The 27,887-nt window shown below is 41.4% G+C and overlaps 1 pseudogene; it reads left to right on the top strand.

Moving 5' to 3' along the window:
* Nucleotides 1–18,437: 18,437 nt before the first annotated feature.
* LOC148018552 (uncharacterized) lies at nucleotides 18,438–19,139 on the top strand (annotated as a pseudogene).
* The last annotated feature ends 8,748 nt before the right edge of the window (nucleotides 19,140–27,887 follow it).

The raw sequence follows: 27,887 nt of genomic DNA, 5'->3' as shown, positions 1-27,887 counted from the left end.
ATGACTAGGAGTGCACAAAGAGGAACCAACCCGGTCTCATTTCAAGTAGTACCAAACAACAGATGAGAGCTCCATGCAACGCCGGACGAGCAACGACTGTACCCCATGAACCCAAACCATTCCCATTCTATCAAGGAGGAAAGTGATAAGCTAATGAGAGTAGGATTCATCTACGAGATTGAGCACACAGACTGGGTCTCACCCATAGTCATCATACTAAAGAAGAATGGGAAGATCACAGTGTGCGTCAACTACAAGAAGGTAAATGCTACTATGAAGAGAGATAATTATCCATTGCCATATACCAAGCACATTCTTGAAAGAGTAGTTCGTAAAGAGGCCTAAATCTTCCTAGATGGCTTCTCGGGGTACAACCAAGTGCAAGTGCACCCTCACAGCACAAGACCGCCTTTGCCACTGAGTGGGGAGTCTTTGCCTACATAGTCATGCCCTTCAGGTTAACTAACGTGCTAGCTATCTTACAGAGGCTCATGTATGCTATATTCAAGTAAATGCTTAGGAAGGAGTTAGAGGTTTTCATGGACGATTTGTGTTCACTCCACTTGGAAGGAGCACATAGACAAACTTTGAGCTGTCTTTGAAAGGTGTCGATTATATCGTCTCTCATTGAGCCCTGTAAAGTGCCAGTTTTGGATGAAGCAGGGATGCATTCTAGGGTATGTGGTGTCGAAGAATGGCATTGCCAGTGACTTCTCTAAAGTCAAGGTTATCGTCAATCTCCCACTACCAATTGATTACAAGGGAGTTTAGTACTTCCTAGGCCATACATGGTATTATCGCCGGTTTGTCTTGAACTATGCATTGATTGCTAGACCTCTATACAAGCTATTGATCATATTCAAATGGACTGAGGAATGCCAACATGCTTATGAGCAACTAAAAAATGGTCTAACCACTCCAATTCTACAAGCCCTAGATTGGACAATCACTTTTCATGTTCACATTGATGCTTCTAAATTTATTGTAGGAGCTGTGCTCTGCTAGCCTAGTGAACACAACTTAGACTACCGTGTGAGCTTTGCTAGTAGATAACTCACATATACAGAAATGAATTATTCAACAACCGAGAGAGAGGGGTTAGCCATGGGATTTGTTGTAAAGAATTTTTGGCATTATATTTTGGCTATATCCTTTACCTTCTTTGTTGACCATCAAGCCCTACTCTACCTTGTTAATAAACCGTGCACCATAGGACACATAGCTCGATGGTTACTTCTGCTTTAAGAATTCAACTTCTCTGTGGTTGTGCATAAAGGAAAGCAGCATTATATGGCCGACCACATGTCTTGCATCCCCACAGAAGAAGCCACTGGTGGGCAAGACATTGCAGACGAACTACCTGATGGACATCTATTCAGCCTATCCAGTGAAAGATATTTGTTCAGAGCTGATTTGACACCTGATTAGGCAAATGACATAGTCCAAGTGCTTGAGCATGAAGTCCCTAAATGACTAATAGAGAAAGCTCGACTTAGGTGACTCATTCTCAAAGTCCAACCTTATCAATTGATAGTAGGCCAACTCTATTGGCTAGGGCAAGACGAATTGCTGCACAGATGTGTGTGCGAGCATGAAATACTCCATGCACTTATAGAAGCACATGGCGGAATAGCAAGAGGACATTTCAGTGGAGACACAACAGCCCGCAAGGTGCTATAGTCTCAACTATGGTGGCCTACTCTTTTTCGAGATGCAGTACAATTCGTAAAGCACTATGATGAGTACCAAAGGACCAAGGTACCAGCTTGCAAGGACAAAATGGAGTTAAGTTTGATCATTGCAAGGCAACCATTCGAGAAATGGGGAATTGACTTCATTGGGCCAATCACTCCCGCAGCACAATACTCACAAGCAAAATACATCATTGTTGCCATAGACTATCTCATGAAGTGGGCGGAAGCACAAGCTACAAGAAATAATGACGCTAGGACCATTGCCAGGGTCCTTTGGGAGCAGGTGATCTCACGATTCGGCTGCCCCGTTGAACTCATTAGTGACCAAGGCACACACTTCATCAATGAAATGATCACTCATCTCCTATCTATCTTTCTAATCATCCATTGGAAATCCTCACTTTACTATCCTCAAGCTAATGGCTAAGTTGAGTCTACAAATAAAATTCTAGTAAATGTCCTGACCAAGGTAGTCTCTGCTTCACATAGCAATTGGGATAACAAGCTCATGGCAGCTTTATGGGCCTACTGCACAACTTATAAAACGGCTGTGGGTAGACTCCCTCCAAGTTGACCTACGGAACTAAAGCCATTCTACCTATAGAGTTCTTGGTTCTAGCCTAAGAATTTCCCATCAAGAGAGATGGGATGGAAAGGAGGCATGGACAGAGCACCTACTTGAGCTAGAACACCCGCTATTAGAAACTCAACTTCTAGCCCTCCACGCGCTAATATGCGAGAAGGCAAGATACAAAAGCTGGTTTGACAAGCATGTCAAATAGAGAGATTTTGAATAGGGAGACTTAGTACTATTGTATTCTATCAAGGGTCATAAACAGAAGATGAAGTTTAGAGGACTAGGGCCTTTCAGGGTCCGCACCATCGGTAGAACTAGTAATGTGAAACTCAAAACCCTGGAAGAAGAGGGCATAGGCTTCTTCAATGGCAGTCACATCAATAAGTATTACTCTCCCACTCACCCATTACATGAGCCTCCAATGCTGGAGCCTTGTATGAATGTATGAGTGGCCACAATTACAGAGATTGAAGATGAATACGAGGAAATGATAGAATCAGCTTACCTAAGCACGACGATCACTGCCAAGCATACAACCACCCTCACTGACATCGACTAATGCAACTCTTAGCCCTTATGGGGGACCTCCACAAGCACTCATGGGAAAGTGCAATATCCTTGCAAAAATTGAAAGTGAAAGCTTGCCTATCCTATTTCATGTTCCTCCAAATAGTGCTAAATATGGTAAGGAAACCCTCCTGGGAAGACCCTTCAAAAGGGCGACCAAATGTGAGGCTGACTATGTAGCACAGAGGATACACCTGACACTACCGGGTGTAAGGATAGTCACGACCTTTAGCAAGGGTGATCTCATCGAACCTCGAGGGAAAGGCAAGCAAGGTGCTGACATAACAGTCGAGCCTGCTGACGAGAGCAAGGACTTGTTGGAAGAGTTAATGCAAGCACAGGTCGAACAACGAGAACCAATGAGTGAGGCCATTGCCTGAAACAAGAAGGTCAGAACACAATGCCAAGGATGGCCTTTGGACTTACAAATATCGTAGAAGACTCCAAAAGAAGCCCAAGCCTTATAGACGAAGGCATCGATGGAGAGTCAATACAACGCTACGATGGATATCCAAGATGTTGCTACGTGCTCAAGGGTATTATGCAAGTAACCGGTGGATTTGGGTACCCAAACCCCCTGTTAAACCTCCTTTGTCAAATGAAGGCCAGATCATATCAAGAGCAAATGAGTGATCGAGCCCCTCATGGTCAAAATCAAAGAAGTGTAGGAGGAGATCTAAATGAAAAACCAAGTCTCAAGTCAAGAACAGTGGAGTGATCGAGTCCCTCATGGTGGAAATCAAGAAACCCAACGGGACCAATTGGAGGGTAGATCCTCAGCCTAGCATGCTTGACAAGCAGACATAAAATGTAATCGTTGAGGATACACAAAAGCCACTAGTGCCCAAGCAGCCTTTGATTCCCCAAGAGGATAGCAGGCATCATAGGCACAACATTGCTCATGGCAAGGGTAAATGCTCAACAAAGCAAATAGCAAAATCATCTAACAACAGCGAGCAAATCTGCCAGCCAGTGTCAAAGCCACTTAGGAGTCCCAAGTCTCCTACACCCTCTTTCCCTAAATGGACACAAGAAGCACAACACTCGTCAAGTGCGGCTACTCAATCCCAATCTCTACCTACATCAAAGCTTCCAAATGTCCAAGAGGTAGGACATGGCACCACCCTTAGCTTTCAACCTAAGGATATGCCTATGCAATCCACCATGGCTAGCTCAACGGATACTCGATCTACACAAGTGAATGCTCTAAGGGCAACAAACGACACAACCACTTCCAATTGCCGTAAGGACTTGACACCACAAAGTCCACCAATAGTAGCAAGTCCACTAAACTAGTTGCTACTACTTCAAATCAAGGATCACAGCAGTCAGAGCCCTTGGCGGTGACAATGCCCCTTACGGAACGTGCCCTTAGTAGTTTGCCTGTGGAGGAGGTGTCGCAACCAACTTCATTAACAACTCCAGCACTTCCAAAGCGCCTAAAGCCTAGACTGGAGGAGTTAAACAGAAGGGAAGAGCTAGACTCTCCAAAAAGGGAGGTAGTTGTACCCTCACAACCTAGCAAGGCTACTTAGCAGGCCACGGCTATGTCCCATGAGGACACACCAGAGTAGGGGAAAGTTAAGGCCCAACCAAGCACATCAACGGGCTGACCTAGTTCAGGGTCTTGAATCATTAAGTTATGCACCTTCTTTGACCAAGAAAAAGAGGAGAAAACAATGAAAACAACAATAGCGACAGATCGTTGTGGACTCGAAGAGCATTGAGACCAAGAACGCTGGAGAGTTGGGGAATAAAGCATCAAGTCCATCCACCAATGAACCCATTGACATCTCTCCTAATAGCAGTGAAACCTCAGACACATCTGTGTGCTCTGAAAAATCAAAGTAGCCATTGCCATCAACAGTTGCTTTCAACACTCAATCCACTAGCAATAGAACTCGCAGCGACCAATCAAGAGTGGATACAATGCTGTCACAATAGGGTGACAAATCTATACCAGTCACATCCAAGGAGAACCATGAAAAAATAGCAGCAAAACCTCAGGAAAAATGCACAATCCCCGAGAGCATAAGCAATCCTATGGTTGACCAATCTTGCTCATCTAGGCTTGAGCCCCCAGCTATGCTAAAGCCTAGGCAAACTCCTAGAACCTTGCATGAGATAGCAACCGAGCAAGCCCTCGTGGAACATAGAAGTGTCGCAGAATGCTTAACTGAGTTGGATGCTAAGCTCAAGGTGTTTGCACGTGTCTATGTCCTTGCGGACATGGGCGCATTTCCTAAAGAGTAGCTCAAAGAATACTTGCCATTTCCCTTATCTTGGAAAGAGCAAGAATATCTTGACGAGCACTATAACAGACTCCTGTATGAATCCATGCGACTCATCTCTGGCGAGGAAGTCGATGAACTATGCTTAATGGTCAGATTCAATGACGTGCTCTGCCAACCAAGTCTCTTAGAGATAGAGCAACTAAAGAGACTATCAGAGGGCCGAAGTCAGTTTGAACAGCGTTGGTATGGAAATCGCGTTGCAATGGCCCGAACTAGGAGCCCAGATCATGACAGTCTCCGAGGAGCGATTGGCCAAATGGCGGTCTCAAAGAGACCCAACCTATGTGGCACCAACTTCCCTTCGAGTGCTAACTACCATTCAGGGTAGGGACTTAGTTGAACCTAGCCAAGAGAACTCGTTGTTTGATAAGGTTCTCACTGAGGAGGAGTTATATGTTGCCAGTAGACTCGGACAAGGTTCCATGCTACTCGATGTTGCAAAATATCTATCGGTATTGAGTAAGCTGCCACGAGTACTAGATGCGTGTGCCATGCTCCAGTACAATCCGGAGTTCTATAATTGGTTTTTATCCTCATGAAGCGACATGGATTCATGGATATGTATATAAATAAACAATGACTTTTGTGACCCTGTATAGACACTATCAACATACACAAGCAATAATAGTCAAGCGCAGGTAGAAGAGTTAGGGTCAACAAGCTAAGCTCATCCGGTCCCCCTCTCACCACATATTTAGAAGTTGTGTGACCATTTCCACCTCCGGACGGAGGGCATGCACCCCTCATGGCCACCATGGGAAGCCTTGACCAACATCTTTGATGATGTAAGCAGGGTGTAGTTCCTTTCTATATACCTTCCGCGGTCTATCCTTGCGAGGATGAGCCGTACCCCAATCCATGACCACCAGTCCATGTAACTTAACGTGAGCTAAGATCTGCTAATGGCTGGAGGCTAAACGAACATCATCACGGCGGCCATCTCTCTACAACAAGCATAGGAGCTTGGCAATCGTTCTAGCATCATCCTTTCTCGTAGCTCTTGATTTTGCCCATTTCGTTAGATAGTCAGTGGCTACAATGATATACTTGGGTCGAGTATTGTGCCGCAGGACTAATGGGTCCTATGAAGTCAATTTTCCATTTTTTGAAGAAGTGTTATCGTGTAATTATTGGGGTTAGCTCCATCTGATCCTTGTGAATCGAGACCTTTGACCACTGACACTTGTCATAGTGCTTAATGAATTGTGCCACATTCCGAAAAAGTGTAGGCCACCACAATTGAGATTGCAGCACCTTGCAGGCTGTCATATCTTTGCTAAAGTGTCCTCCAGCAATTCCAATGTGAGCCTTTGAGAAGAGCATTGTGCATCTCATGCTCGCATATGCATCTACGTAACAATCTGTCTTGCCCTAGCCTATATAGCTGGCATGTTATCAAGTGATAGGGTTGGATCTTGAGGATAAGTTGCCTAAGTCGAGCTTTTTCTATCGGTCATTCAGGTAGTCCATGCTCAAGCACTTGGACTTTATCATCTGCCCAATATGGCATCAAGTTGGCTCGAAATAAATCTCTCTCATTGGATAGGCTAAACAAGTGCGTGTCTGGCAATTCATTAGTGATGCCTTGTCCAGCGGCCTCTCCCGTGGGGATGCGTGACATGTGATCAGCCATGTAGTGCTGCTTTCCTTTTTGTACAACCATGGAGAAGTCAAATTCTAAAAGCAGAATAAGCCATCGAGCTATGCGTCCTGTAGCACAAGGTTTGTTTACTAAATATAGAAAGGTTTGATGGTCTACAAAGAAAGTGACAGGCATGGCAATAAATAATATTGAAATTTCTTCACGGTGAATACCATGGCCAAACCTTCTCTTTTTGTTGTCGAGTAGTTTATCTCGGTCTCAGTGAGTTGTCTGCTAGCAAAGCTCACTGGATAGTCGAGATTCTGTTCACCAGGTTGGCACAACATTGCCCCCATAGTGAAATTTGAAGCATCAATATGCACGTGGAAGGTAATGGTCCAATTTGGGGCTCGTAGAATCGGTTTTGTGGTCATAGTCTTTTTTAATTCCTCATATGGTCATTGGCATTCTTTAGTCCATTCGAATATATCAACAATTTGTACAGAGGTCTAGCAATCAATGCAAAATTAAGCACAAACCGCCATTAATACCCCGTATGTCCTAAGCAGCATTGAACTCCCTTATAGTTGGTTGGGGGTGGAAGATCAACAATGAACCTAACTTTTAAAAAGTCCGTGGCAATGCCATTCTTCAACACTACGTGCCCTAGGATGCATCCATGCTTTACCTAGAACTGGCACATTAAGGGATTAATAGAGAGATGATATAGGCGATACTGTTCAAAGACTGCTCGGAGTTTGTCTAAGTGTTCTCTCCAGGTTGAGTGAACACAGAAGTCGTCTACAAATACTTCTAACTCTTTCCTGAGCATGTCTTTAAATATAGACATAAGGCATTGAAAGGTGGCTTGTTAGTCAACCCGAAGGGCATGACTATGTAAGCAAAGACACCCCACTCAGTGGCAAATGCAGTTTTATGCAAATGAGGGGGTTTGACAAGCATGTCAAACAATGAGATTTTGAACAGGGAGACTTAGTACTCTTGTACTCTATCAAGGATCATAAACAGAAGATGAAGTTTAGAGGGCTAGGGTATTTTAGGGTCCGTGCCATCAGTAGAACTGGTAATGTGGAACTCAAAACCCTGAGAGGGCATATGCTTCTTCAAAGGCAAGGTCACATCAAGAAGTATTACCCTCCCACTCACCCATTACATGAGCCTTCAATGCTAGAGCCTCATATCAATGTACGAGTGGCCACAATTACGGAGATTGAAGATGAGGATGAGGAAATGATAGAATCACCTTACCTAAGCATGACTGTCACTGCCAAGCACACGACCACCCTCAATGCACTAATCAATGAGGGAGTTGACTTTAATGTCCTATCTCATGTGCATTGGACCCAAATTGGCAAATCGCAGTTACAGCCCACTAACGCCAAACTCACCCCATTTAGGGATTGATCATATGCCCTCTTGGAAAAGTGCAAAATTGCAATCTCTATCAAGTCTGAGAGCATACCAATGATCTTTTATGTGCTACCAAAACATTAAAGATGTAGGTACGGACTCATTCTTAGGATGCCCGTTTAAAAAGCAAGCTCATTGCAATGTCGACTACAAGTCCCAATGCATTCACGTCACCATAGGCAACGTGTGTATAGTCATTGCTTTCAGAAGATCTATGCGACTCCTTCAAAGTCTGCAAAGCCACCAGTACAGAACCCCACCATCAAGTCTAGGGAGGGGGTGTGACTTGTCACCACCCGCCAAACTCCAAGATGAGCAAATCACTAGAGCCAAAGCTGAGGCCCACAAACCAAGGCTTCAATGGATACCTAAACATCAAAACCTACCACCTAGGAGCATGCATCCGTGGCCTCGCAATGCTAAGGACCCACACTCAAAACCTAGGAAGCTAAGACGAGACCATAGACATCGATGTATAGTCAAGCCGCTATGGGTCCCCAAGACCTTATTGCAAGCGCAAGGCTATTATGAGAGCAACACCTGGATTTGGGTACCTAAGGCCAAAACGGTCAAAGGCCCTATTCAAACGCCGCCCTCAAGCTTGACCACAAAACATCAAGACAGATTGGCACTCAGACCACAAGAGACTCAGGTTGCTAAATCCCTAGAACCTCTGGAGTTTAGGCCCGTAGAATCTAAACCAATTTATAGGCCAAAACCACAACCCACTACTAACAAACTGTCTCAACCTAGGTCTACTAGTGCCCCTCAGGTCTCAGAAGCACCATTAGCAACCGCCCTATTGAACAAGAGACCCAACCACAATCACAGAAGCAACTCAAGTTGCAACAATCAGCTGTGCTGCTACTGAACTCTCTAGTTCAGTCAAACCTCAACAACCTATGTATGCCTTAGACCCTCTTATGAGCAGAGATCAATTCTAACCTTGGCCATGGACTTCACTGAGAACACGGGGGATGACTTGTTTGCTTGCCTTAGACACTTGGATGCTACCTTTATGACACTTGCTAAAAGTTACGAGATACTAGATTTAGGTCTTTTGGATGAGGCTATAGCAACGGAAGTGTGTACTCTCCTACTGTTGGGAAGAATCATAATTTGTATTCATTAAGGCTTCTGACACAGTTAACGAGCTAATTTCCATTAAGGTCTCCAAAGAACACACATGAAACCAACACCTCATTATGTCATATCACAAGATCATTGTCCTTGCCACAGATAGAGACATCGAGGAGTTAAAAAAACTCGCTCACACATCGACTCCTTTTTCTTGAGGAAATGGTATGCTCTCCGACTTCAATGGGAATTAAAGGGATACCAAAGCAGACTAAAGTTGAGCAACGATGGGGCATCAAAACCTCAGAGTATGACCCCATTTATGTAGCTCCAACCTCCTATACGGTGTTGACCACCATCTATGACCAACCCTTAGAAGAGCACCTTGCAGTCAATCGAATATGGCAAGTGTGCAGAATTTCTAAGGAGCTTCAATGCCGAAAGGAACTATGACATGGTGACAATCAGGAAAGGGGAAGAAGCCCACCAAGTAGAGGTGGAATTGAGCCTTGCAATGGTGGAGAAGACACTAGGTTTGACTAGCAAGACAAAGCAATGCCCAAAGAGGAACTTATATAGCATTCTAGAGATGAACAAGGCCGTTGTATGCACAGTGGATGGGATAAGCTTATGGACATCCCAAATCTTGAGATCATGTTGCAAGCAAAGATGGTCCATGCTCTCTTTTCTAGTCAAAGGTACAATGCCCTTATGAACAGAATCAGGGAGTCATTGTTGGAGAGCATCGCAGTTGGACCCCTAGATGAAATATATTGGAACACCTTCATGCAAAAAACTATTGAAAGCTCAATGAAAACTTTGACAACCAGCATAGTAGTGACAAGACGGGAATCCCTGGCCTCCATAGTAAGATCATGTCGAAAGAAGTCCTCCTCCAAGGCATCCACCATCAGGTTCGGTGGAATCCTAATGGCCATGATTTAGGAGGCCTTGAAGGACATAGAGGGAGGTGAAGAGGGAGTAGGGGGGGAACCCTTGACCAATTGCCTCACCATGAATAGATGCAGTCTAGTGAAAGGACTATAAGTGATAGGGAAGAGCAAGAGACGCAGTCCGGTCAAGGAGAGCGGAAGGTGCCAAAAAAGGGAACCCCATTAAACCTACAGAAGGAGACGAGAGAAACAATGACGAGGGAGGAATGGGCCGATTTGAGGAGGCCCCAAAAATAGTCCAAGAGTTCTGAAGATGAGAGAAAGAGAAAAGCAGAGCAAGAGGCAGAAGAGCCGAGAAGAAAGGAAGATGAGGACATGGGCGAGGCCATACACAAGTTAGTGGAGGAGACCTTGGGCATGGAAGGACCAACCACCATGAGCCCTCGAGGGGAAGGAGAGCCAAGCAGCAGTGCCAAGGCCTAAAAAATTGAAGCATTCCAATAGTAACGGGCAAGGGTAAGGCCCCAATGCACCCCCGCCCCCCAATCTTCATGTCCCACACTTTGACCGACTCAACTGCCCAAGAAACTGCAGGCGTCATGGACATGAGCAAGTTGATGTCCATGATGCAGTTTTTGGTGACAAAGATATAGGAGATAGCTCTAGATTCGGAAGCAGGGCCCCTCCTTGCAAGAGCCAAAAGAATGGTCATGATCGATGCTAAATCAAGGCAAGATCCCAAGAGGCAAAAGCTATAGGTCTCCACGACTACAACATCCCCTACAATACCTACTGCCATAACGTATGATGACTATGTCAAAGAGCTCCTAAAACGCAGCTAGAGAAGACCAAGGAGGAGAGGAGAGCAACAATAGGCTGAGCACGTGGAGATTGAAAGAGAAGCCTCAGCTGCACTTAGGTTGGAAGCAACCCGCTAGGCAGAAAGCATCAACGAGAAATCCAAGATTTGAAAGAGCAGCTTGAAGCCAAGAAAGGAGAAGAGGGAGAGTGGGAAACAAAGTGGGCCAAGGATAAATAGAGCTGTATAAGCCTATAATAGCTCAATGAGGAACTAGCAAAGTTGGGTGAGGAGCTACAAGGGAATATGAACAACATCCTGGAGGCTATGAAAGAGCTAGAGGCTACAACAGAGGAGAGGGCACAAAGCTACCAAAAGGAAATAGAAGACTTGAAAAAGAAGACTGCCCTAGAGTTGGTGGAGCAAGGTAGACTTGAAAGGGAGATCAGACACTTGGAGAAAGAGAGGGAAGAAACCATCGAGTGAGCAGCAACAAGAGGAGCTGGAATATCTAAAACAAGAGGTGGAGGAGATAAAAGCCATGGTGGCCAAATCCAAAAGACAAGGCAGGAAGGAAACCAAGATGCCCACACACAGAGTAATGGAGATCTATTCAAGAGGCTGACGAAAGCTTCCATGTAGCTCTTCATGGCACAACAAGCCCAGTGGATAGCCGAGGAGCAGTTGAACCACTGGAACAAGGAGAAAATACACATGCTAGATGTGTGTAATGAACAACAACAAGTGGTGATGATGCTGTCTCAAAGCATGTAGAAAGGCAAGGAGGAGTTGGAAGAGAGGGCCAAAAAGTGGGAAGAGCAAAACTTTGAATGAGTGCGAGAACTTATTGAGCACTTGGCCATAGTTGAATGCGAGCCAGTGTTGGTAGAGGCCAGAGGGCCGAATCTGCAAAAGTAAGCTCAAAAGAGCAGTGGAAAGCCTTCTTGGGCACAGTGCTCTAGGTAACAAAAGCAAAGGGCAAGGATTCCGGAGAGAGGACGAAAAGGAAGCTAGAATTGACCACCAAAGCCTTAAAGTACGGCATGTACGAGCGAGCTCTCTCCACCGTTAACAAGAAAAGAACAATGCCAATATTTGAGGCAAGCCGGCGGTCACATCCGCCTCCAGCTTAGACCCCATAAGATCAACCTCTAGAGGAAGGGCTGGATTTTGAGCAGAAGCTAGGAGAAGACCAACATGCCTAGGAGCTTAGCCCACCAATCGAGGCAAGTACAAACCTAACATATCTTATGCCAATCATGGGTATCCATCATATAATGGTATGGATGCTTCCTCTCTTAGTGGATTAGATTTCTCAGCATCCATGGGCATCAATATATCAATCATTGCCTCCATCTTAGGCTCCAAGATTGCAGGAAGTTCCAAAAGGCTACATGTCTCCTCTAGTATTGATGGTATAGACTGAGTTGTGCCTTCCAAGTAGTGGATTGGCTCATGCACTCCATCCATCGCATGCCCACAAACTCTTCTAACTGGCCGCAATAGGTGCATACCTGTGATTGGGATGAGACTTCACCTCCATGTATAAATTTTACGGCCATGTCTAATGTTTTTATATATGATATTCAATTAGTTTGCTTATGTAAGGTATGATTGATACACACTTTTCTTACAATTTTCTCAAAGTCTGAGATCGCCTGATCAATGACCTTTGATTGGAACTTCCAATAGCTAAGAGACATTACATCATGATAAGAATCCTATTATAAAGATTTACCCATGGAAATTAGATACATTAATAGTATGGTTAACCATAGATTCCTTCAAAATAAACATTAAACAACTTTTGGATTTTCCATCCACTATATGTACTTAAGGTTGGTTCTAATATAGGAAAGATGGCATTGATAAAGCAATAAATCCCATTCTATATCCAACACCTTCATAATGTAGAAAGATCATAAAGTCAATCTAAGGTGTGCACAAATTGATTCCTTTTCATCCAAATTCTAGAGAGTGCATGGCCTTGCAAATCTAGAGACTATAGTCATATCTAGGTGCATATCTAGGTGCATATCTATATTTCTAGCATGTCTATCCACCAAATCTAGATACTATAGTCATATCTAGGTGCATATTTATATTTGTAGCATGTCTATCCACCAAATCCTAATGGCACAAATTTATCAAGAGGTAATCAATGTAACTTCCACTCAAAACTCCCTTGTAATAATCAAACTGCATTACCTCAAACTACTTAATTCTACCTCGTTAGGGAAAGCTCATCTCAACCCCACAAGGATCAACCTAAAGCAAGCCTTAATCGTGACTATAGTCTCCTACCATGGTTATCTAATATTAGCTTTAGATAACTACTTTGCTATCATCTCTCAAACTTAAGTAGAACATTGTATTTGTTTAAAGAGAGTGAAAAATGAGGGGGAGTAATATGCATCAACCACGACTAAGTGTATATGTAAAAAAACAATATAAGCAGAGACGTACAACTCAGGGACGCCCTCGCTTTGTTAATAAGGTATAGTCTCAACTTAGGACCCTAAAATCATATTGATTTGGATCTAGGATGACACACTAGGATAGTTGACATTCGATCATTCCTAACTTGACCTAATCTAACATTTCACATTTTTAATGGAATTTTCTTAGCTAACTAAGACCACTTTGTTGTGTATGAAAAATCCATGGGCAATTTAAATACCCCCTTTGCTCGAAGAGTAGCTTTAGTTTTCTAACTAACCTAATACAATTTATCGACCTCTTTGTGCTCTTCATTTCATGTTCTCTCCCCCTTCTCTTTCTTTCTCTCTCTCTCTCTTTCTTTGTTGCTCCTCTCTTTGTTTCTCTCCACCCCCTCGTGTTTTCTCACCCATTCTCCTCTCTCCCTCCATTTCTCTCTCTCTTTCTCTCTTTGTTTGTTATCTTTCATGTTTATTCTCTCTCTCTCTCTCTCTTGTTCTCTCTTCCTTTTCCTTTCTTCTTCTCCCTCTCTCATTTCCTCTCTTTCTCCCTCAATGCACCTCATTCTCAAGAAAAACAAACAAAAGAAAAAAAGAAAGAACAAGAACAAATCAAGAGGAGGCAATGTACTCACCACGAAGGCCCGAGGATGGATTCTTCGTCTCCTCTTCGCGACAGCCCCTCTTTTTCCTTCGTGCAATTCCTCCTCTTCTTTGTGAATGGCGGCGGCAATGAGAAGCTCTCCTTTTCTCTCTTTCTCTCTTCCTCTCTTCCTCTCCCTCTCCCTCTTCCTCCCAAAGCCATGATCCCTTCCGCTCTCTCTCAAATTCTTTGCAAAAAAATGCCACGCTCGTGTTTTGCCCGCTCAGAGTACTATCATTATAGCGACGCCGCTAATTTGCATTGCAAACACTTGTATATCCTTGTTTCCTTGTAGTGTTCAATATTTGAATTAGCTAGCAATAATTACAAATTTCTTAGTGTGCAAAAATAGAAAAAGGGGTCTCCTTAAACTCATTAATTAGTTTATAAGTGTAAAATTTTTATTGCCCCCTTTTTTGTGTTTATTATTTTTCACCATTTTTTGTTTCATATATGGTATATTATTTTCTCTTCTTAAGCTTAGTCTATGCTTAGATGGTCAAGCCTCCCACCTATTTAACTTTCTATATATGGTATCTTCTACTATACAAGTCTAGGATTGGGAGAAAGGGGCAAGTCCAAAATTGTGAGGGTGGGCGGGGGGCTCATTTGATAGTATAAATATTTTTCATATTCCTTTAAGGCTTTTCTCTTGTCCTAATTGAATCATTTAAATGTAAGGATTTATAGCTATAAGTCAAATAATTTTTCATTAGCATTTTATTGTCAATAATTATCGGTCAAAAAGTTTCCTTTATCTATTGTGTGCTATGTGTTATCATCCTCCTTTAGATTTTTAATGTTGAATATTTTCTCCCTTACTCTAACTAGAAAAAAATTTTCTATCCATTTCTAGGCATTCTCTCTAATTAGGAAGTTCATGATGTTTTCTATCACTCCTAATAATTTGATACTATTTTTGTTCTTGACCTATCTCTTGTCTAATTTTTCTTTTCAGGTTTTTCTCCTCATTTTAACCCTTTTTTATATTCATTTTTATTTCTACTAACATTAGATATCTTTTTGGAATATAAGCAATATTAAAATGATTACTGTTATAGATCTATATTTGAATATTAACTATATGACTTCTAGTAATATTAACTATATTATATATCAATATCTCAATACTCATTATAATTTTCATTTTCATTTCTAAAAAATATTGATTATACTATAAATCTACCTTTCAATATTGGTAATACTAGAAATATTTGGAATGAAATTGAAAGGTGGATCTTGAATGGAAGCACACAAGTGGAAGCAAGAGCAAAGTAAGAGCTATGGCGCAAGAGAGCAAGAGACACCATATGTGCAAACTCCAACAATCACAATGTATGACCGAACTCCCTTATTCTATTAGTCACTGAAAGAATAAAGAATGAAGTAACAATGATGAGTGCCCACCACCTATAGTTTATAGATATACGGTCACGATGTGTGAAGTAAATATAAGAGGCATACGCACATGCGCGTTTATCCCCAACAACCTCCCACTTAAAGGTGAATGTGTCTCTAGTGAGGAGAGAACAAGAAAAAAGTAACAAAGTACAAATGCATATAAAATACAACAGGATGAGAAAAGATGTCATCTTATCCAATGCATATCATCTTTTGAAGGAAGGAAAAACACTTTGCTAAGAGACTTTTAGTGAGCAGACCTACAGGATTTTGGTCACTTGAGAACTTGACAAGCTCAATGGACATGTCCTCAATGATAAAGTGATAATACACCTCTTTGCATATGGAAGACTGACAACACCTAAAAACATGCCATTTATTGCAACAATTTTTTGGCAAAACTGTATACAATTGACACCTTATTACTAAATTTTTACATGAATTCAATGCAGATGCGGTGTTCGTTGTTGCTGTCTTTGGAGGCCGTGTCCTTGCAGTCTAGCTAGGAGATGTGGTACAAGGAAGTTCTTGTACGAGAGGAAGGTAGAGTTTTAGACAAAATTTGATAGGTTTACTTAGTGAATCTCAGCTATGACTATTTAAAATTTTCCTGTAGGGATTATTACTACTTAGAGGAGATAAGACCTTGTTATAAATTAGGAGTCTTCGGGGGAATTTTAGACTTGACAAGTTGATAGGATATCTTAGTATTAATCTCAGGGATGGAGGATTTCATTAGTTATGCTACCTCCTACCTCCTACCTCCTACCTTATACCTCCTAATGATGAAATTCTTTATGAAAAATACATAGCATTATGATTGTGATTATTGTCTACAGTAATATTGTAGTGATGATCAAGGGGTGATCATTAGATCATTGATGATTATTATGGAGATTCCTTTGGGGAGGTGTTGAATATCAGGTAATTGGAAAGCTGGAATTTTTTCGCAATCAACATAAGATTTTTTCAATGAGACAGTCAAATTGTCAAGGCCAAGAGTATCAGGGGACTTTCGGTTCGTATCCCTATCATTAGTGTAGCAGAATATCTCTTGCATTGAGGGTCTTCATCAGTTGCCAAGGCACATATGGATCTTCTCAAAAATCCTTATAAAAAGCTTATCACTACTAAGGCCAAGTTATGTGATCACCTATGGTAGTGTTCTCATAAGCTCATTACTACAGCCTTGGGATTGTCAAAACCATTCCAAGTAGCACTAGTAGTAAAAAAATGGGATAAATGAAGGACAAATGACCAAGGGTGGAACAAAAGGCCAGTATTGAGAAGTCACTCAAGAAAATAAGCCAACAAGGGAGTAAGAAAGGAAATTCCCAAAAAGTAGGCACTATAGAGCCATCCAAGAGTCTTTGAAGGGAGTTTTCCAAAGAGGAAAGGAGGATTTGGCCATGACAATGTAGAGATTATCCGAAAAGAACATGAAGAAGAAGGAAGTTTTCAACTCATAGAACTGAAAAAGGACCAGATAGAATAGGTGGTCTTACAAGACGAAAGGAAGCTGACATTGTAGCTAGAGAGGTCAGGAAAGATGTAACTTCTGAGAGAGAAAAATGTCCAGGGACAAGAGATGATAAAAAAAGCAGTCAGATCAGCACAGGAGAAAATAGAGAAGCTGGAGGATACTTTGCAAAAGCAGCACGAAATCGTTGCTAACATGAAGTCATCTCTTGGAGCTGATGGAGTAAAGGATTATGGCAAACTGAGGCTGCTTTTAGATGCTTTGGACAAGAACCTGAAGAAGGTTCCGACAAGCACAACCAAATGCCGACCTGTCTCTGCTGGCCCGCAGTCAACGAAGAGCAAGCTAGATCAAATTGAGGAGCTCAAAGCACAATGCAACTTGTTAGAAATAGATCGAGAGAGGCTGAAAAGGAAAATGAGACACTTACTTGCAAGCTCGAAAGGTAGAGAAAGGGAATTAGGAGTGCTGAGGACGGATAGGGAGAGATTGTTAGAAAGAAAAGTGAAGGATTGAGTTGATGAAGAAATTATTAGGGGAGCATCATTATTCTTTAAAAAAAAAAAAATTGTAGTGAGAGGGGGGAGAAAAAGAATGTCGTGTGAGAGAGCAGTTAGAGGAAAAAAAAACTATCATGATAAGGGGGGATGCGAACGACCGTGAGGGGGAGAGAGACCTCGATCTGGTCAGCGACGTTGCAGACGAAGGAGTGCTTGAGAGCCTCGACGGGGATCCAGCATCTGGATTGATAGTGCCTCACGTGCAGCCCCACCATCCCTCCTCCTGCAGGAGCACCGTCAGGGTGCCGATGTCCGAGTGCTTGTGGAAGCCCGCCGTCAACTCCGGCTGAAGAAGGAGAGCGAGAGATAGAGAGAGAAGGAGATCGCGCTGTGTGCCATCAAGTGCTGAGTAGAGGAGTTTAGAGGAGAGGCAGCGAGTGTGAGAGAGAGAGAGATGTCTGGACTTCTGGCCATCCGCGGCGACCTTAATCCCATCCTTCCTACCCCGTTTCCAACCAAACGTGCCTTCCGCTCACATTTCTCATCCCTTGCACAACCTGAACATAGACGGTGGTATGCCTGACGAACTGCTCGTTTACTGCATTGAATGCATTTTGCTGGTTCAATCAATGGTTTGTATTTCCCATACTTTCTCCGCCATTCAATTTGTTCCTTGCAGCGACGGCAAACTCGTGTGATTGCAGAATAGGGTTTTAATTTCCCACCAAGCTCCTTGTCGTTCTTTTTCACGCCTGCGTTCGCCTTCCACGCGGTTCTGTTTTGGTGCTTGGGAGGGCCTTTTCTCGTAGACATGTTTCTTCTCATTTTGACCCTGCAGATACAAGAACTCCACTACTATACTACTAAAAAGGGTTTACTCCTTCCACATATGCACTCGCCTCCGCTCCGGGGAGAGAGAGAGAGAGAGTGGCAGAAGTCGGCGATCTGCGGCTAAACGCCACGTTGTCTGAGGAGAGGGGCCAAGATGGTGGAGAGAGAGGGAGAGAGAGAGGTTCGCCATCACCGAGTTACAGGGACGTATCTGAGAAGGACAAAGAATGATGCTTTGGGACAACGTCGAGAGCGTCTACAACCTCATCCCTCCTTCCCCTTCCTCCACTAGCAAGCACCGCTCTTACCCCAAATCCAAGTACAATGCAGAGGAAGATACATTCTTGACGTATGCCAAGTTGAGGCGGTCCAAAGCAACATTTGGGCATCTGCCGGGGTTGCAGAATCCCCACACCGATGAGTTTCTGAAGAAGCATTCGAGGGTCAAACTTCGGCCATTTGTGATTCGGACTCCAAAAATACGCTTCAAGCCGCCCATTCCACACGATAAGCCAGTTCTTAAGCATCCCCACAAGGATTTTATCACTTCAAATGCTGTTGAGATAATCCATTCGACACCAAAGAAATTGCCGGTTTATGTGCGGCCGTATGTTGAAAAGCCTGATTATGGAAAAGTTCCAAAGTATCTTGTGAACTATAATAAAGTTTTGAAAGAAAATCAAAGTAAAGCAAACTTAGAAGGACCTAAAAGGCAGGGAGTGGGAACTCAACCAAATACCAGGAGGTTGGAAGAGTGTGAGAAGCAAGAGCTAATTGAAGGGCTTAAGAAGAAGTGGTAGCAAGTGAATACAACATATCAGAAAACCTCAGTAACACTTGATACCTTGGCTGGACTGCAAGAGGACACGGTCTCCAAGGACGTGACGACGACCCGCGGTTTTACATGTAAGTGTCTTAATTCGTTTATCTAAAGTAAATGATATGGCATGATAATTTCTTTAGTTTATAATTTTTAAAATATGTCTTTAAACCTGTTTTCTTATGCTACATGGTTGTTTGTATTTATCTAAACTGGTTTTTATTTATTAAAAATAAAAAACAATCGAAAACACTAAAAAATGACTCAAAATTATCATAAATAAAATTTTATAAAATTACTGACTGAAAATTTATAAGTTCTGATATTTTTCCTATAAAGCTTATGAGTCAGGAAATTTACTAAATTTCTATCAAGATTTTTAAAGATGTTTTGTTATATTTAAAAATTAGAAAAGAGTTATATTTAGGGAAAAAGCATAGTTTTCCTTTACGTAAAATGTGTTATTTATTGATATAAACTATGGATTCTTAGTGAAATATTGGAAACAAAATCTTTGATTTGTTAGTGCATTTTTGTTGTAAGGGTTAAAGTAAAGAAACAACAATTTAATAATATTTTACTTAAGAAATGCTCGTATAAAGATATGGTGTTTTGATTTTGAAAGGAGAGATTATACACGGTATGAGCGTTTAGGAAACATGGGAAATTATAAATAAAAAGTTTGACAACACTTTATAATGATTTATAATGTTAGGTTGCAGTTATAAAATTTAGTTTAAATTAAAGCCAAAATAAAATCAAATAATTTAACGATTGGATGGCATAGGGGAAAAAGCCTCAGCATCTATATTAAATTTTTACATGTTATTCATTTTACAATCAATTTCTTAAATACACGGAGTGGAGGGCTACTAGGACTCATTGATAAATTAAGGGGTGCTATGGGAATTTAAAATAAATTATGAATGTGGACATGTGAGAGTATGGAAGAACTTGTTTTATTCTGGTTGATGTTTAATAATAGAAAAGAAGGAAAGGATGTTATATTTGCAAAATGAATTAAGTACTTAAAAACTAATAAGCAACGATGAAATTTATATACGGAGTGGGAAACGTCTACCAAGGGAGATTAAAATTTAGGGGTTTATGGTACGCCAGAAAATTTGATTTGAATGATTGTTCAAAATTAAACAAATAAAAAGAACTAATTTTAATCAGGTGGAGAAAAACATAAAAAGGAATTTTAAACGGAGATATACAAATAGATCTAAGAGATCTATATCCCTGAAACAACCTTTCCAAAGTACAACATTAAAAACATTTCCTGGATAAACCGCCACTAGCATGGCAGGAGAACATTATGAGGAGCTGCCCTTGAGAGATGGGGAGAAACCATAGTTATCTTAGGTTTGGCAATTTAGTGCCTAGTATAATTTATTGAAGTTTAGAATCTTTGCAGTTGGACTACTACAAACAACGTTGTAGATATTAGGGAAGGTTACGTCGAATTAAAACAATTAGTGTAAATAATCACTTGTTTAGTGCAACAACTCTTAGGAGTTGGCTTGTTGACCTGGGTAAAAGTGGCTTGGTCTTTGGCCAGTCATTTTTTGGTGCGTCTGCCGGGAGCCAAGTGCGCTCGAACGAGTGATTAATTTTCCTAGGGTATTTTAGATCCTAAGTGTTATTTATGAGTGAATACGCAGTCTCTTTTCTAAGGGACTATTTTCCTAATTTGCCCCAGGAGTGCCAAAGAAAAGTGCTAGACTGGGCGAGAGATACAGAGTTAGTAGAGGGAGGCACATATTTTGGGCCACAATTAACGGTGGACGTCGAACAATTATCCTCTTGGAGCTGGGGTTATAACGACTGTGCGCAAACCATAGTTCTATTAGCGACACAGTTTGGGTTAATAAACGCAGTGGAGTTAAATACAATCAGTGTATCGTACCACTTTGATTGGTATCACCGCACAGCTTATCGGACGTTTAGAAGAGTAGTGTGGGATGATGTGTTGCCTTGGATACGTGTATCCAGAGGTTTAAAAATTGCTTTTGACACGAAAGACGTTAGAGAGGTTGCTGAAATTCTAGGCTTAATCCCCGAGCAAGAAGAAAAGTTACCTTTTGGGGAGATAGACCCAAAGTTGCCGACTATTTTGAACCTTCTAAGTGTGCATATAAGCGACAACCTAATTTTATAGCTTCCAATAAAACGAGCGTAATTTTGGAGTATGATAGTAAAAGCTAGTTTAGTACTCGTGGATGAATTCAGAAGAGAGACGGAAGCAGCAAAACGAAGCTAGGGATCAGCGAGTTAGAGAACGAGCAGTGCGACAAGAGGCTTGGCTATTAGAAAGGCTAGAGAGGGTCAACGCATTGCTGAATTTGGGAGTAGACGCTATGTCTAACTCAACGGTAGAACCTCTTCAGCCTAGTTTATCAACTGACAGAACACCATCGAAAGAAAGTGAAGCAGCTTCATATCAATGGGATCAAGTTGTCTCCAGTACTAGCAGTGTCACTGGGGAAAGAGGTAGGCAAAATAGTGAAAATAGGGAGAGTGAAGCTAATGCTACGGTCGGGAGTATTGAACTGCTCTTTGACTGGGATTTAGAGTCAAATTTCGGATTGCGTCAGTTATTTAAGAAACCTCAGGAACCTCCGTGGTTTGATATTATCAACGATTTAGGGTTAGGGCTACTATTTAGAGAAACAATGGCTCGCAACCCAGTCAGATTAGCTGATTTCACGCAATTCGGGGGGCTATGGGACGAAGATCCCGATGCCCATTCGCAAAGATTTGAGGTGACTTGCGTCGCCAATGAGATAATAGATGATGACCAAAAGCTTCATATCTTCCCTGCAACATTAAAAGATGAAGCAACGAAATGGTATGGGAATTTAGATGCTCAACATAAAGGGACCTATGATGCCTTATCAAGAGCTTTTCTAGAAAAATTTAGACGACAAGGTTTTCAAGATAGATTGGCTCTTCAACTAGATTATCTGTCCCAAGGAGCAACTGAAAGTGTTGAACATTATATTGAGCGCATGGAGACAATCATTCGTAAGATGAATCCTGCTCCTGACGATCTCGCGCAAAAACGTAAGTTTATTGATGGACTTAATCCTGAAGTTCATCAGCATGTTAGTTTACAACGACCAGCTACGTTGGCAGATGCTAAAACACATGCTAGATGGTGGGAAGAAGTGCAGCTTAGTCAACAACGACGGAGAGATCTATTCAAAGAATCTCGGACAGAATATCCAAGCACTTCAGGTGGGGTACCTAAGAATGTGTCTTATGTGACCGTTCCTTTAAATCCCTCGGTAACCGCAAGCTCAAACATGTCGAGTGTACCTCTAAATCCGTACACTTCAATTCCAGCCTATATGATGCAGACAGGAATGCCTTCTATGCCGCAATCTCAATCTCCTTTGGATGAAGCAAAAGTAGCAGATATTATTGCGAAATCTCTAGGAAAATTAAAGGAGGAAATTATGACTGCAGTACAAGCGCCTTTGAAAGAAATTTATTCGATAACGACACAAGGATCTAGTGCTCAACAATCGTCGGGAAATTCGACTTCAAACCCACCTCGATCTAATATCTGGTGTGGTAAGTGTCATGGTTACGGCCATGTGGCTACAGAGTGTCCGACGCCTTCAAGGTTAATGCCCGATCATCCACCGTTTTGCTCTTTTTGCCACAAGACTGGTCATTTAGATATAAATTGTTGGCATAAATTAGGTCAAGAGCAACAACAAGCTCGTTCAATGCAAACGAATTACAATTACATGGATCGTAATAATAGGACTTATGAGATTGGACCACCCAATCAACCTTTTAGGCCACGAGGATTTCCCACTCAGGGTAGACCCCCAGTGCCTCGAAACAATTACAATAGTGATGGCAATCGAGGGAGAAATTCTCCTTTTAGAAGAAATAATGGAAATTTTCATAATCCAATGGGACAAGGTGGTCAACAAAGACCTAGGGGACCAGTAATTTGTTATCGATGCCAACAAGAAGGTCACATAGCCACATATTGTCCAAATGCGCGTAAAAATCAAGACTATACTCCTCTTTGTAGGAGGTGCAGTGGTGAAGGACACTATGAAGAGAATTGTCCTAAGCGAGAGGATAATAAAATGTCTGACAAAGGGAAACAAACCTCTAACGAACCTTCAACGTCTGCTGCAAATTTAGTTGAAGTAGAAACAATAAGGAAAGATATTGGAGTTAAGTCAAAATTTATACCTCGTAAGGTGACCTTTAGGGCTAATCCTATGATTGGTGTTATTACTCGGGCACAAAAGCAACAACAGAAGGAGCAAGGTTTAGAGGAAGAGAGCTCACAATTAAACGAAGCAGTGAAGGATAAGTCTAAGGACATAGATCCTAATATAGAACTACCTGAATCGGATTCTCCGCAGCATTCCTCTGACCATCCGTTATTACCTGTGCCTTTAGTAAATCCTAAGATTCAAGTGGGAGTAGCTCCTTTTCCCGAAAGATTGGTTCCTCCTAAGGAAGGGAGTAAAGATTATGTAGAATCCGTAAATAAGGCCTATGATCTTTGGGCTGCATTAGAAGAAATATCATTGACTATTAACCTTCGGCAATTGCTAGAAATAGCGCATGTTTGTCGGAAACAACTTTACCATAAATTAGTTCGGCGTCGAAGGAAGAGGATTGAGATAAACGCTTCTAAAGTCAGTGAAAATTCTTCCAAAGGAAAAACAACTAAGGATGTAAAAATAGTAGATTTATTTGTGGACCCAGGAGCTCCAGTTATCGATACTACTATTAATGGCCATTTGCTACATGAAGTGCAGTTAGATGGTGGCTCAGCAGTTAATTTGATGACAGAACAAGCTATGCAAGAATTAGGGTTGAAGGATCTAGAACCTACTCATATTGTTTTACGTGTGGCTGATCAAAGGAAAGTAACTCCTTTGGGGTTACTGCGAAATGTGAAATCTGTAGTAGCCGGATTAGAATTTCATGTGAACTATTTGATCGTTCGTTCGCAAAAAAATATTTCATCGTATTCTGTCCTGTTGGGAAGACCTTGGTTATACCAAGCAAGATGCATTCAGGACTGGTATAAAGGTTCAATTGTGATTGGTCCTAGAGACGATAGGGTTAAGATACAAGTTATTTCAAAAGGATTTTTGAAAGATTCAGGAGATGAAGCAGTTAGTGAAATGGATGAGAGATCCAACAGTGAGTTTTATGATTCAGAAATGGAGGGGACTGATCATGAAGGGCCTTATGCCTGGTTATTTAAAACACCACACCCAGCAGGAGCAGAGAAAGTGGAGGTCAATATAGTACATCAGCCTCACAAGGTAGAACAGATGGGTATTGGTGAGTATGCTGTAGCGTTTTCATCTGACAATGATTCGGATAGCGATATTACTCAGTGGTTATCCACATGCGAAGATACAACCCTCGACTGCTTAATGCTTTCAGTAGAGAAAGTAGAATATATTGATGATTCGCTTGAAACATGTTTTCAATTATCTACAAATCAAGAAGGAAATGATCAAGAAGATGTATTTTCTGCTTACAACAGATCGGAAGTGATTTCTATGGATGAATTAGAGGAGGAAGAAATGCCTGAGTTAATGATATCTGATGTGGCTGACATTTCAATAACCTCTTCAGAAGGTATGGGAGAAGATGATGTTACTGATAATCATAATAGTATGCTGGAGAGTAGGATTTTAGAAGCTCTTCCTTATGGGGAAAATGCTTTACCCTTTGGATTTGGACAATTGCCAGATAGAGCTAAAAGGATTTATTACTACCAGCTAGAAGCAAAGGAAAGAGAAAGGAGAAGTAGGCATAGGTGCAAACCCTTACAAAGACCACTATCTCGTGAGGATGAGGATGATTCAGCTTCGGCTTTTGACAGGTTTTCACAGACTTCTCGTGAACATCATGATAATTACACTAGGATTATTAGAGAATTGGAAGAGGCATTGGAAGTAGAGCGTGAGGCAGCGTTGACTGCTGTAAATGAAGCAATGAAGAAGATTACTGAGTTGCAAAAGGAAAAGGCAGAGTTTCAATTTAGAGAAAGGCGATATCTAGATGAAATCTCACTTTTAGAATTTTATTTAGAAGAAGAGAAATCTAAATTCAGGAGGGGTGAGTTACAGATGGACCAAGCGTTATCTATGGATACAAATTATTGGAAAGAACATGAAGACACTGATAGGTTTTTGGAAAAAAATAAATCTAAGAATACTTTTGAACCAGAGACTCAAGAGAAAAACCCTACAAATGTTCCCTGGTTGTGTCATTCTTTTAGGCGTTCGACCGGAATTGCGCAGAAGATTTATCGCTGTTCTAGGGGACCGATAATTGGTTATCAACAAGTCCAATCTGAACCTACTAAGGTTAAATTGCACAATATGCAAGCGGTGGTGTTGCCTCATCCAAAAGAAAGAGTAATGGATTTTACTATTTATGGGGATGGGCAAGAGCCACAACTTAGATGGTTTGAACCTGCAGCACCTAGGAATTTTGTGGAACTGAAACAAGTTATACATTATTTGGGCTGTCGAATTCAGGGCGAGGAGGATGAGAATCTACATTCATTAATTCTCAAGCTTAAAGATAATCAATGGTTTTGGAGTTTAGATGATCAGGAATGTCTAGAAAAGAATAACGAAATTTTACGTCAATATCGCCGTAGGTTACATGCTCAATATCCATGTACTTCAGAGCAGATACCTAGCGTAATTGATTCTGTAAGAATCTCATTTACCATGAAATCTCGTAAAAATGTAAATATCAATAATGGCGATTTAGATAAATATGGGAAGAAATATACTGAAAAATCCTTTCCTGAGTTAGTAAATGTCTATGGAGTAGAAGTTGATGGTGCTACGCAAGATAACCTGGCTATTATTCCTGATAGGGCTTTACCCTTAGTAAATTCTGTGAATGTGGGAGAAGAAGCACTGGAATCAAGTACTAAGAATAACCTGCTTGAAAATGTATTGATGCAGATATCCGAAGATGTGCCCAAAATTAAGCCACGAAGAATAGACTCTCTATTTATTGAAGAGCCTGAAGTTGAAGTAGTTAAGCTTAAAATGGTAGAAGGAAAATATTTAAATTTAGGAGACCAATTGGAATCGCCACATCGTGAAAGATTCGAAGAAGTCTTACGAGTGCATGTTGACGCTTTTGCTTGGTCATATAGGGACCTTAAGGGTATTAAAGCTGAATTATGTCAGCATTTTATTGATCTGGAACCAGGCACAAAACCTGTATGTCAACGTCAACGACGAACAAACCCTGTGTATGCAGAGTTAATGAAAGCTGAAATTACTAAGCTTTTAGATGCTGGATTCATTTATCCTGTTGCATACAGTGAATGGGTATCTCCTATTGTGGTAGTACCCAAGAAGAATAGTAAGAAGATTCGCATTTGTGTCGATTATAGAAAGCTGAATAGCAAAACACGTAAAGATCATTTTCCTTTGCCATTTACTGATCAGGTACTTGATAAGGTTGCTGGTCATGAGCTGTATTCTTTCATGGATGGATTTAGTGATTACAACCAAGTACTAATTCATCCTGAAGATCAATCCAAAACTACATTTACTACTGAATGGGGTACATTTGCTTATAGAGTAATGCCTTTTGGTTTGTGCAATGCACCCGCAACATTTCAGAGAGTTATGATTTCAGCTTATCAAGATTTTCTACGTCAATGGATGGAAGTTTTCTTAGATGACTTTTGTGTTTATGGTACGGCAAAAGAAATGCCTGAGCTACTAACGCAAGTATTTGAACGTAGTGATGAAGTAGGTATATCCTTGAATCCTGATAAATGTGTTTTTGGAGTACCAAAAGGAACCTTATTGGGGCATATCGTTTCTAAAGAAGGTATTGCCATGGATCCAGCTAAAATTATTAAGATTTCTGCACTTCCACCTCCAACAAATCTTAAGCAATTGCGTGGATTTTTAGGACATCTAAATTATTATCGAAGATTTATTTCCGATTTTGCAAAGGTGGCATCACCTTTGACAAATCTGCTACGAAAGGATACTCCTTTTATTTGGGATGGTGTTTGCCAGAAAGCATTTGAATTTCTTAAACATAAGTTAATTGAAGGACCAGTACTCGCACCCCCAGATTGGACAAAATAATTCCATATTCATGCTGATGCATCTATGTATGCTGTAGGAGCTGTTTTGTGCCAAGCAGATGATAATAAGGTGGATCATCCAATTTATTATGCGAGTCGAAATTTAAGTGATGCAGAAAGGAATTATACCACCACTGAGAAAGAATGCCTATCAATGGTATTTGCGGTGGAGAAATTTCGTCATTATTTATTAGGGAATAAGTTTACTATATATGTTGATCATGAGGCGTTAAAGTATTTGCTTAATAAAGCAGAACTTTCAGGACGTGTGATTCGTTGGATGTTGTTATTCCAAGAGTTTGATTTTCAAATAGTTACTCGTCCTGGTAGAGCTCATGTGCTAGCAGATCATCTATCACGATTATTAACATCAGACAAGGAGGAAGGTGTGGAAGATGATTTGCCGGATGCATCACTTTTTACTGTGGAGACACAAGTTCCATGGTATGCTGATATTGCGAATTTTCTTAGTACTGCTCGATATCCACCTGGCGCTGACAAGCGTAGGAAACGTCAGATATTAATGCAAGCACACTCCTACGGATTATTAGGGGGTTACCTTTATAAATTTTTTCCACTCGAAGGTATCTATCGACGTTGCGTAAGGGAAGATGAAGTACCAGTGGTTCTTAAGGCATTGCATGATGAGCCGTGTGGTGGCCATTTTGCCGGTGAATTGACTGCAAGAAAAGTTCTATTAGCTGGTTATTGGTGGCCTAC

This window comes from Lygodium microphyllum, chromosome 21 (genome assembly GCF_053477565.2).
Source record: "Lygodium microphyllum isolate KBCC chromosome 21, Lygodium_microphyllum_v1.1.10, whole genome shotgun sequence".
Taxonomy (NCBI): Eukaryota; Viridiplantae; Streptophyta; class Polypodiopsida; order Schizaeales; family Lygodiaceae; genus Lygodium; species Lygodium microphyllum.
The sequence above is the reverse complement of the archived record's forward strand: the minus strand, read 5'-3'. Positions and strand labels throughout refer to the sequence as shown.